Raw genomic sequence first — 12,861 nt, forward strand, 5'->3', positions numbered from 1 at the left:
CAGTACTTAAGAGTGCAACAGTTTGCTAATAGTGGCTTTCAAAAACAACACCTGACCTATATGAATGGATCTAGTCAGTGAACGTTGAAGTAAACATATCTGTACTACACATACATGAGAATGCCATGAGGCCTTTTCTAGTATTGATATAATGGGACTCTGGATCAAGAAATCACCCCTTCAGCATTCAGCTGCTGCCTACAAGGCTTTGCTTTAGTCCTTCTCCTTCTCCTACCTGCAAAGCTCTGGGGGTTCTGGAAAAGACAGGTGGTATTTACAATGTAGGGGGTTCTTTAGAAAGAAACCTGTATGTTATTAAATTTGTGGCTGGAGAGGTGGCTCAGCCATTAAGAGCTCTTGCTGCTTCTGCAGAGGGCCTGGGTTTGGTTTCCAAGTATCCACACTGGAGCAGCTCCCAAACGCCTCTAACTCCAGTTCTGGGGGACCCAACACCCTCTTTTGGCCCAGCTGTGTCACTTCAGAGAACAGTTGCTTGGTTGTCACAGAGGGGCTAAGTCTGTCTCCTGAAAATGTACAGATACTCTGGCTCGTTCACAGTAAGAAAGGAGAATGCAAGGAAGACTGTGGGACAACTGTCAAGGGCCAAGCTAGGGACTTAACACTTCCAGTCCTTCGACCTGTATGTAGACCACTTTCAACTTACAAACCTCCCATCATGTGAAGAAGGTTACACACCAGAAAGAGTGTATAAAAAGCTCCCTGGGTATCCTCATTGCTCAGTAAGCATCTATGATGCATGATACAGTGGCACTGGGGAAAATGGAGGCAAGGCAAAGCATGACTTGGGTAAAAATATAGGGGCCCAGGGCTCTTCTGAAGGCAATTCTTGCATTCTCCAGTTACAGCCACAACATATTAGATAGTAAAACACAGGAATGCAAACATGCCAGTGGGCTGGGGAATAAAGGGAACTATTCAGTGGCATGAATTCCAGTAGTTCTCTAATGAGAAGCAAAAATATCAAAGTATAAAAAAAAGATGCTAACATTGTTCAACAACGAGGTCCTTACTATAAGGCTGAGGAAATGCACACAGGAAATGGCCACCGGACTCATGCAACACCCGTTGTAGCCTGTCTGTAACTTAGGAATGCTCAGAAAGCCACTGCTGTTCAGACGCTGTGCCCTGCCATTGCGGCTGTGCGGAGCAGCGTCTCGTCTCCCAACGTGCTCATTTATCTAAATCAGAATTGAAACACTCATACCACATTCTCTTTATGTGCCTGCTTTTAGGAAATGGGAGGATTCTCTTCTCTCTGGAGGGGTGCAGTGAATATACAGATGCTTGGGAACTGTGTATGAGGAATCTGAGCAGCTGACAGAGACCTAAAAACCAGGAATGATGTGCTGCTCCGAATGAGAAAGGTGAGGTGTGGGGTTGTGATGGCTGGTCTGCAGTGCCAGCTGAACTGGATTTAGAATCGACAGGGAGACATACTTGGAGGTGTCTCTAGGAGATAGTTTCCAGAAATATTTAGTTGAGGAGAGAAGAAGCGCCCTGAAAGTGGGTGGCGACATTCTATGGGCCAGAGTCCTTGACTGAACGGAAAAAAAAAAGAGGCAAGAGAATGCCAAGGACCAGCATTCATCTCTTCATCTCTCTCTCTCTCTCTCTCTCTCCATTTCTTGATTGAGGCTGTGACTGTTCTGCTCTTCTGCTTCCTGAGCCTTAGGTTGTTCCTTTCGAGAACCTGGGCCCCAAAGCCAAATGTCTGCCACAAACAGTTAAAGAACGAGTCTAATTAAACAATGCAAATTTAATTAGTTGATCCAAGGGTCAGATACTCAGCGTCTTAAATTCGTTAAGTATTTCAGCCCTCCACTGATTTTGTCAGTCTTGTCTATCAACTAATAGGTCCCACAGTCAACATTTTTAGAGGGGGAAAAGATGTAGATGTTTAATTGGTAATTTGTATGTTAAAAATGCTGTGAACATTTGGACACACTTGGATATATATGTCAACTTCTCCGCCCACATACAAGTACATTCATATGCACACAGCCATAAACTCAGTTAGCTCTTGGGTCCCATTCTTGTAGCCCTTGATAAACAGGAGAGTTATAATCATATAAAAGGTCTTTATAGGAGCAAAACTCTTTCAACATTGGATTGCTTTATATAGTTGTGAGACGGTGGTTTAGGGAGGAAATAAAGAAGGAAATTCCAAAACGTGAATGGTATTTAAACCTCTTAAAATTTTTTTTTTCTTCAAAGGAAGAGAAAAAGAACAAAATTATATTTTCTTATCCAGAGCAATGGCATGCAGAAGGACCATGGGCAAAAAAGTAGCTTTACGAAGAATAAATAGGAAAACCCAGTGGCTCAAACACCTTTCATGAAACATGTGGGTTTAAAAAGAAAGAAAGAAAATCCAGTAACTATAAAACAACCTTTCTTTGATGCTGAACAAAAAGCAAGCTTGAAATTTCAGTGCTGCTGAGCAAGTGAATGAAAAATACAGATGTCTCTACCTTCCGTGAGCTTAAATCTGCCATCAGAACAGTCTTTAACTCTTTGTATGATGGTAAGTACCAAAACAACCAGTTAACAGCAAAGCTCTACAGTAAACCTTTAAAATTTTTTCAAAGTCTTAAATAATTAGAGTGCTTCCTTGTTCAATACTGTCATCCTTGTCCTTTCCAAGTTACAAAATTAAAGGTAATACATAAGACTTACATCATTTCCTTATATAGGACTACACTTTAATTTTTTTAAATTACGATACTGATTATTTAAAACATAGAACTTTGATAGCGTTTTCATTTTCCAAAGCCAGTTTATAATATGAATTTTCCCAAAGGTCAAAAACAATATATTAAGGAAACACCACCTGATACTTAGGGCTTGGACAGGAAATTTGCATTTCCGCTTTTCATTATTTGAAGGGAGGAAATGACAGCCTATTCCATTATTCTAATGCACAGAATCCCAATAGCTGCAAAGGAGCAGGCAGAAAGAGAGACAGCCAAGGTCCCTTTTCTGGCTGAATGTCACAGAAATTGTAATTTCAGCAGGCTAAGGCAGAGAGCGTGTGTGTGGAAAGTGCTGGCTCCCGCAAGCTCTCGCCTCTGCTCCCATCAGAGCTGGAAGCAGGCCAGACCAGCCCTTGCAGAAAGGCAGGTAGGGGCACATTCTTCCGTCTTTCGTAAACAGTCCCAGAAGGATTGAGGTGGTGGTCTTGGCCATGCCCTTTGACTTGACTCCAAGAGTGAGGAGGGGCACATGAAGAATGCCTGTCTAAAGCTCAGTGGAGCCCTTTTCACAGTTTTATTTACAAACCAAACAGGGGTGAAGATAGATTACTTCCTACCGTCCAGCCACAGGAAAGAAGCATTTTGTGCAGACAGAGAACATATATCAAAGAACAAAGGGGATCCTGGAGGCACCTTTTCCTTAGAAGCAGTCAACTATATCAGGGCTCAAAAACCCTGTACTCTAAAAACAGCCCCTGCCAGTTCAGCTTCCCTGGCGTGTCACCGGCCTACCCATCTTTCGTGATTTCCTTCCACGTATGTCTTCACTCATCATCATAGAACAACCTGATCTTTCCTGCCAAACACCTTACACTTTTGTGCATGCTACATCTTGACACTTTACAAAAGTTCATTTAATGGATCAAGGACTTACCTGGGAAAGGGCAGACCGCCAGTTTAACCTATTGTGACGGGATGGAATAGCCTCCTGAAAGTCAACTGTCAGCTGAATTTAGTCTAAACTTGACTAGCAACAGGCATTTCTCAAATCCCTGCTTGATGGAAATTACTTGAAATACCTTAAAGACTTATTTTTCACTGTGTGGATTAGCTACTTAAATATACATTCTTGTAGAAAGATCAAATTGAAACAGATTTTGTTTTGTGCACACACACACACACACACACACACACACACACACACACACAATTCAAACCAAGGTGAGTCTTTGTCTCCCTTTCATCCTCAAATGTGAATGAAGATTGGTAGTCAGTGTGGATGATGAGAAATCAACACAAATTGCTGCTTTCCAAAGCCACTGTGTTGAGGGCGCCACATTGTCAAAAGTTAGCTAAAACCCCCTCCTCCTAGTATTTACAGAGGAAATGGCTCTGGGAGCAGAGAGGTGGATCACCAGTCGGCTCAGTGTCCAAGATGATACAAAAACTCGAACAAGTCCGAGTTTGGATGTTTTGTTTTGGAATTTGTAAGTTTGCTTTGCAAAGACCAAGTGTAAATTCCTAAAAATCTAGAAAATGAAAAAGCCTGAAGTAAACGAGGAGTTGGCTTGTTTAGTTTGAAGGTCAGGGTGTCTGTGAGTGTGATCTGTCTAAGAGAGAGGCAGGGAGAAAGGAAAAAAGGGAAGGAAGAAGACAGGGAGAAAGGGGGAGAGGAGAGAGAGAAGGGAGAGAGAAAGGAGAGTGAGAGAGAGAATATGAATGAATGAGTGCTGTCAATGAATTCTAGCTCCTGAGTGGGGAATTCAGAAGACGTTTGTACTAATCTATTAAGGACAGTTGGAAAGCCCACATCAACAAGGAATGGTTCCAGCTTCTTAACCCGTTTTCTGCTTGAGTCTGTGAGGCATTAAGGAAATCTCTTAAATTCTCTGGGTTTCACTTCCCCTGTGTAAATGGAGATCACTTTCAAATTCTGCAAAATACAGCTTTTTTGCTTTTTAATGACCAATTTGATCTCTCACCTGGCCACATCAGGGGGCTGGTTGTTTTCAGTGTGCTTTATTACACTGGGCAGCAGATCTGAACACCAGAAGGAGTCCAAAAGCATGCAGGCTGTTTAGGGAACACCCCACCTCCATGTGAGACCAGGATTTCCTTCAAGGGTCTGGCTTGCCTTTGTATGGTACCTCACAGGATGACATTTTGGGAAATTGTCTTGTTTTCTTTCTTCTTCTTTTTTTTTTTCCCCCACCACAAAGAGGGAATCAAATTTAGTTCCTCTAAGTATGGTACATGGGAACCATCTTGAAGTGAGGGAAGAAGAAACCATTTGTAAAGAGCATTTTTTTTCCCATTTAGTTCTGGATCAAAGGCTGGTTCAAAACCTGTGCTATGTTATACTTTTAAAATGAGTGATAAAATTCGTACGTGCTGAAAGAGAGCCACAGAGCACTGTGTGCTTCCTCCAGCCTTTATGGAAAGGAGCGCTGGGTGAGACTCGCCCAGAAACTGCCATACTACCCCTTCCTCACCGTTACACTCAAGCAGCAATGAGATTACCACAGTTAACAATGACCAGTGTGGCCATGCCAAAGGCTAGTTGCAAGACCTTTATTTTCTTTCTCAAAAAAAAAAAAAAGAAAGAAAAACAAAACAAACAACAACAACAACAACAAAAAAAAACAACGAGGCTTCTTCTGGATTTGCAGGGTGTATTTTTCTTACACTGCAGCCCCTTCTCGGCCAGCGTCAGGGGACAGCTGAAGGGAGTTTCACTGAAAGTTTCCTGTGACAATGGGGCTGTTTCAGAGCTTCCTGCTGTGGCTGGTGACCCTCTGCCAACCCTTCCTTTGTGATCTTTGTAGTTAATAAGACTGTAAACCAGCATCCAAGCTGATTGAAGGTGGGTTTAAAGGGCAAAAGAAAACGGTGGTGGTTTAATGATTAAACAGACGCTTATTACTAAACATCCCAGCCACATATTTTAGGGTTTAAGTCAATGCCCACACAGAATCTGCAAACTGTCTGTAGGTGGGAAACAACAACAACAACAACAAAAGCCCTGTTCACGTTGTGGCGCGCGGGAGGGAAATAGCTGCTATCTCTTTAAATCTCAAGTGTGAACTTGGCTCCAGAGCCCTGCTCCCCACTTCTCTCCCTACCTCCCAGGAATTGATTCTACAAAGTTAAACACATAATTTGTAATGCTATTGAGAAGTAAACTTCTTTTCCGCAGTAACTGGAGTAGTTGCCAACGGCAGATAAATCTTCAACCCTAGTAGGAAGCCCCATGCTGCTCTGAAAACAATCGCGAGACTTTGGCCCTGTTGGGACTCACTGAGTACTGGAGCTGCAGGCAGCCCTGTTGTTCCCTCTAACTTAAGGTTTTTAGGAGAAAAATTAACACTTAAAAAAAAAAGAAAGAAAGAAAAGAAAAACACAGTGCTTCCTTAATAAACACTGTGATTTAGGGGCGATGTTGATTGTCCTGAGAACAGAGTAATTATTTTGAGCTGAGCAAGTGTGTAATGAGAATAGAGGCTGTGTTGCTCAGAAAGCCTTGGGAGACGGTAATATATTATCCTCCGTAATTTCTTCCCAAAATAGACCTAATGGAAAGAGGATGCATCATAGCCCCCTTCTCTGAGAAAGCATCCCCCAATACAACAGAAGCAGTCTTTCTAAAAACAGCTTTATGGGCCTTCAGTCAACAGCTCTATTTTCTCCTCTTTCGCAACTTCCTTCCTTCTGCCATGCAAGACCCTATGTGAGCACAGACACATCCACCTCCCGATACACAGAGCTGAAAATGCCTGAAGGGCTGCAGCCAGATCAGCCTCCTGAAAAGCACGTGAGCTCTTCAAGAAGTGAAGGAGCCCATGGCACGATTTTCACCTGAGCACTTTATACTGATGTGCATTTAATTTCACTTTCACTCTGTAATGAAGAAGAGTGAACTGTGAGTCAGCCTGGGGTTAAACTCAGTTCAGGGAGCAATGACTAAGTGCCTACTGTGTTTGAAGCTCCGGCAGCTCAGAAGGCAGATAAGGACAGTGTTCACAGACCAGGATGACCTCAAGCAGGGCACCCAGAAAGAATGAAGATGGGAGCAGACACGGCATGGGAACTCTAGTGTGCAAACCGCCTCATCTCAGTCTCACCCATGTGGGTGAGATGTGGGTCAGGCTACTCTTCCAAGGACTTGGACCGCAAATGTCCCAGGGGTCGAGTATGTGTCTTCCTCAGTGTAGTTCATGAACCAGTAGGGCATTTCCTCCCGTTCAGGGCTAACCACATCCTGACCAGAACAGATGCGGTCACAATGGTGACAGGCATGGGCGTTTTCAACGGTGGAAACGCATTTTCACCCTGAGTGAGTACAAGGCCAGTGGAAGTTAGACCCCAAGGCAAGGTGGCGAAGGCTTTAACGCTTAGAACACAACACATTTATTTAAGAAACTGTGGGAAAAAACATACCTTTGAGCAGCAGCATAATTAATTAAAAGAGTTAAAAGTGCCTACAGAGTATTTTAAAAATTCACCTTGGGGTTTGACATTTGAGTGAGACCAGGGTTTAATAAAAGACAGTGGGTGGAAACTTTCAAGGGGGGGCTGCATGGAAGCTCGTGGGCATTCTCAAGGGCTGAAGATGAATGGCGTTCTTCCTTTATGCTGTTAAGTTTTTACCTCAAAACATATGGTTTTTCTCTTCTCTGATACGTTTATTGCCAGGGCCACTCTAGAAATATGACAAGGTGGCAGGAGAGGCATGGAGTGGGGGGAGAGATGTGTGCACAGAGACTGCGAAAACGTTGGAAAAGATGAAAGGAAAAACAGGTGAGACTCTTATAGGGGTAAAAATCAGTGCAAGAATAAAGTCTAGAAGGATGTGAAGGCAGAGTCTGACCTCCGAGACATACACCATTCTCTTCTAATCCAAAGCAAATAACCCTCTGCCAAACCTCAAATTATTGTCTGAATAGACTCAGAACTCACTTTCTCTATTTCTCTTCCCTATCCACATTTGTGTGTGTGTGTGTGTGTGTGTGTGTGTGTTGTGTGTGGTATTGTAGTAGGTGAGGCAACTAGTAATTATAGCACCAGGGCTACAAAGTTTGAGTGTCTGCCTAGATACAATTGACACTCCATAAACTAATACACTGAAGAAGTTTGAGGCTCTCTTCCAACACAAAATGAAGAACAATGAAATTAGGTAAAGAAAGGGTAAGAAATTGAAAACCCATCTTATACCTTAATTTGAAGCTGGTTCATTTAAAAACTCACTTCTGGGTGTGTAATGCAGCCACAGTGGAAATAAAAAATGGTGGTTGCCTGCAAAACTGATCCAACATGCATTCCTGGGAAAATACCCAAAGGCTGCAGGTCAGAACACTATATGGATAGATGCCTGTGTGTTTACTGCAGCATGATTCACAGTGGACAAAACATGGAACCAGCTGAGATGACCACCAACAGATGAATGGATGTTACTCAATCCTCTACGCTCCTCTCTCTCTCTCTCTTTCTCTCTCTCTCTCTCTCTCACACACACACACACACACACACACACAGATGGTGGTGGTGGTATTGAGGAGCCTGGAATGTTACTCAGCTACAAAGGATGAAATTATGTAGGAAAATGGATGACATTGAAGATCGCTGTGTTAAAAGAGCTAAACTTAAAAGACAAATGTCACATCTATCATCAATCAATTAATCTTCTATATCTATCTTCTATCATCTAACTATCTATTATTTATTTACATATCATTTATCATCCATCTATCACCTAGCATCTATCATCTGTCTATCAATCCATCCTTCTATCTATCCATCTATCTCTCAACCACCTACTTATCTATCCTTTACCTACATACCCAACACCTACCTGCCCACCTACTTATCATCTATCTATCATCTATCCCTCTGATATGGGAACTTGGAAGGGGGACTATGTGGAAGAAGAAAGAGAACCGCAGAAGGTGATGGGGAGAAAATGCCGCATGTTCTCTTATACGTATGGGGTCTTAGGAGCCTTCCTTATGGATGACCGTAGGTTTTTGTTTTGTTTTGTTTCTCTTTTCTTTGACTGGGCCCCATTTTACCAATATGACAGCCAGAGGAGCAAGCTACCTTTCCGACAGTTAGTGGAGATGTGCAGTTTCACCTCAACTTCCAATAGGAGAGGCTGAGGAAGGGCCATGGGAATTCATTTCCCAAAGCCAGGCTTAGAAGAGCTAGATCTAAAATACACATTTTAAGCAATGCCTTTCCATTTTCTCCTGCCCGCCCCTCCTCTTTTCTCAAGAGTCCTCTATCATATTTTAGTATGCTCTTGATATTTTTGAAGACTTGGCGTACTCCCAAACTCACAGCCTCTAAATTTGAGAATCCAGGAAATATTTCGATCAGATTTCTTCTGAAACCATATTACTACCTAGAGGCACAGGCTTCCTGTGCCTACCCACATGGCAAGTCGACTCTCTTTTATACTATACTCATCTCTCAGTAACTACTTTCACAAAGAAAGTTTTAAAGACATGACTTTTGCCTCTTAAAGGGCGTCACCATGTAAAACTCGAACTGGTAAGAACCCAAGCTCTACTGAGATGTGACTGCAGGAAATGTGTTGGGTCACAAACCGAATTATGTTCTCCCAAATGCCAGCACTGAGAAGCTTTACCTTCCTTCCTGAGAAAACCAACACACGACTAAACGCCAGGGACATCAGGCTCCCTCTTTAGACGCTGAACATTGGTTGCCCAAAGTCTGTGGTGTTCTTTTGTGAGCTGTTTTGAATTCTTTGTGAACCGTGGAGTAGCCTGACAATGTTAATTCAGCCACAGATAAGCCGCAGATCTGAAAATCCTCTAACGAGTAGGTATTTTTATTATTATCATTTACATAGTTGTTCAGCCATTAACATTATTCTGCGGCGTGTATTTCAGTGTTAGCAATGGAATAATGGCCTTGTTTTGTTTTGAGACAGGCCTGGTGTGGCCTTGAATTCTCTTTGTAGCAGAAGAGGATGAGATCAGGAGCCTCTGACCTTCCTGACTCCGGCTCCTGGATACTGGGATTCCAAGGACACAATACCACACCAGGGTCACAGGCATCTTAATCCCTACCAGTTCAATGATCACTGCTATCTTCCAGAGTGAAGAAAATGACCAGATTTACACTTACGTTTTCTCTAGTTTATTTCATGTACAGAACTCCGCTTGGGCATCACATGCTTTTAGCCCTCATCCTCCTCCAGATCCTCCACGCTTGTGGAGTTATACAATTTCAAGGGAGGCTCCTCTGCCTTCCTTGTTTGTTTTGTTTTGTTTTTTTGAGACAGGGTTTCTCTGTATAGCCTTGGATGTCCCTGGACTCACCTTGTAGACCAGGCTGGCCTCAAACTCACAGAGATCTCCCTGCCTCCGCCTCTCCGAGTGCTGGGATGAAAGGCGTGCACCACTGTGCCACCGGGCTGCCTTCCTCATTCTTATTCAGGTCGGAACATAAATACAGAAGCTGGTCAGTGTAGATACTTGGTTCTTCTTGAAAAGTGTGATAACATTTTATTGCACATCTTTCCTGCTTCAGTCTTGTTCTTCTGAGTCAACAGCTTCGAGCTGCTGCTGCATTTTCTGTGTGACACAGTCTTACAAGTTCTTTAGCAGGCCTGCCACACTGCCTAATGTGTTTATCAGGGTGAATGACAGAGACAGGCTATTGTTCTGTCCAGGAAACCAGTCTATATTTTTATAGTGGTTTCTGTCTGCCATTTGGAGGACTTAACCAAATCTCTGTGGTATAAAGTTTCCAAAGGGACATGGCTGCAAATTTTATGAGGTCTGAAAAAATACTCTTATCTGATAGAAATCTGTTTGTGTAGAAAAATTCTATTAGATGGATCAAGACTGCCTTGACCTTTTTTTTTTTTCTTTTCCATTCTGCTAAGAGATTTACCACAGCGGTACTCTTCTTCTCTTACAGAAATTAAATATATATTGATGATAATATTAATATAGAAATATTTGTATTATGTCAAACATTCACACACATCTATCATTTTTCTATTCATCTCTGTGTATATATAATATATCATATATATTTTTATACATATGTATGTATGTATGTATGTATGACCTTTATATGTTTACTAAGCCACACCATGACCCTCTGGAACACCATCAGGTCACATTCAGCTATCATCCACAAGACAGTTGTTAGAGTCCTTAACCTCCTGAAATCTGTCTCCTTCATCCTCCCCATTGGTGATTTTTTTTTTCCTTAAGTTTGAAAAAAATGTGTTCGGTTGCTTTTGAAGCATAGAAGGTGAACATGACAGTTCTGATAACTGGAAAGCTACCTTTCTATCACTACGGCATATAGGCTAGCTCAGTTTTTTTTTTTTTAAGTTTTCCAAGTGTCCAGAATAACCGAGATCTTGTAGACAAATTATTGAAAGATTTCCCAGACTACTGGAGAATTAATGGCAGGGTACTGCTGATCTCCCAAGGCCCTTCTTGCACATCCATAATGCAACTCTTACCATGCCAGCCATGTTGCTTTCCTTTATTGATCCTCATGTCATAAAATTAAATGAGCACGTGATATCCTTCAAGACGGACTCTGTTGTTAGATCACTAAAAACTAGTGTTCTCAGGAAAACAGCACACACACACACACACACACACACACACACACACACACACGATAAAAAGTAAGTATATTTCAAATCTTTCTTTTTCAGCAGTCAGAAAGGGCATTTTGCAGAGCCAACTCAGAAGGATACGCCATAAGCCACACACCTAATACCTTCTTTGGAAATTATTTAGAAAAAAAAAAAATCCTAATTTAAAAGGTTTCGTTGTGGGGGGGGGGGGGGGGGAAGAGAGGTCTTTCATTTTGTTTATCAAAATAGGAAGTTCTCCCTGATTAGTTTTCTGGGTAATGATTCACTTTCAGTAATTAGCAAAAACCTTCCTCTCTGTCAGTTTGTCATTCAGTGTTGGGCAAGGGCTTGAGGAGCCTCATTAGAATCTGCAGACACTCAGAAGTAATTCCTCTCTTCCCTAAGAAGCTTAAAGTCCCATCAGAGGAAGAAGAATGAACACAAAACAGTGAGACACATAAATGAACTAAAAGCCAAATCCATATATTAAGCTGGTGTACCCAGTGGCTGCACAGGCCAGGGAAACCTTGGCCTCCCTCCGCTCTGCTGGTTCCTTCTCTTTCCTTGCCCGACTACATCTTTCCTCAACTTCATTTCTCCTTTGGGACTGTTTAACACTTTGGACCACTTGGCGATCTGTATAGGCAAGTATTTATCTTCTCATTTACATGTACTCACTGATCAACTCAGCCATTTGTTAAACAAGCGCTATCTCACTGTGCTAGGTCACAGGCAGGGTCAGTTCCCTAGACTCTGTCCCAGTCGTGTCTGTCTGAAAAAAACAAAACACCAAAGGTCTTGGCTTTTGCCTTTGGCTTTTATGAAGGCTGTAAGACACGTTCTGAAGATCCACGGAGATGGGGTGGCGACGTTCTCAGGGCCTTGGTGGAGGGGACCTGAGGCTCTGTCTTCCCAGATACTTTTCCCCTGCTTAGCTTCAGGGAACCACTTACTGCTCCGGGGCTCAGCCAGGAGATCTTTGTTCTTTTCCTTCTCCAGACATATCCCCTTGGTGCACCCACATGGATTCAATTAGCACCCATGGAAGATGAGCCCAGATCCCTACCACTAGCCCTGACCTTTCATCCTCTCTTCAGGCCTATATTTCTTGACGTCTAGAAAATATATAGAGTAGATATTTCACTGCCATCTACAACAAGCATGTCAGGACCAGATTTTCTTATCTCCCTTCCCAGAACAGCCTCAGCTGCCTACCTCCTCACCACCAGGCAAGCCCTAGTGCCCAGGTTCTGGGTCTGTCTCAGCAGCTTCCCCGCCCCTCTCTGTTCTTCCCTCTCCTCTGGGCCCCTTCCTCAAGTCTTTGGCAAAAACTCTCTAGCTCTTTTTCTATATTATTTTCCAAATCAGTCAGTGTATATGGGGAGGGGGGGATGTTGGTGTTGAAACAGTCTCTTTCTACACAGCCTTGGCATGGGCACAACCTCCCAAAGATCCATCTGCCTCTGCCTCTGCCTCTTGAGCACTGGGATCAAAGGCGTGCGCCACCATACCTGCCCTTAC

At 42.8% G+C, this 12,861-nt stretch overlaps 1 protein-coding gene across 1 annotated transcript in view; it reads right to left on the minus strand.

Moving 5' to 3' along the window:
* Hmga2 (high mobility group AT-hook 2) overlaps nt 1-12,861 on the minus strand; it is a 114,256-nt gene that overhangs the window by 21,994 nt on the left and 79,401 nt on the right. The window lies entirely within an intron of this gene.

This window comes from Psammomys obesus, unplaced genomic scaffold (genome assembly GCF_907164565.1).
Source record: "Psammomys obesus unplaced genomic scaffold, mPsaObe1.curated_primary_1811, whole genome shotgun sequence".
Classification (NCBI taxonomy): Eukaryota; Metazoa; Chordata; class Mammalia; order Rodentia; family Muridae; genus Psammomys; species Psammomys obesus.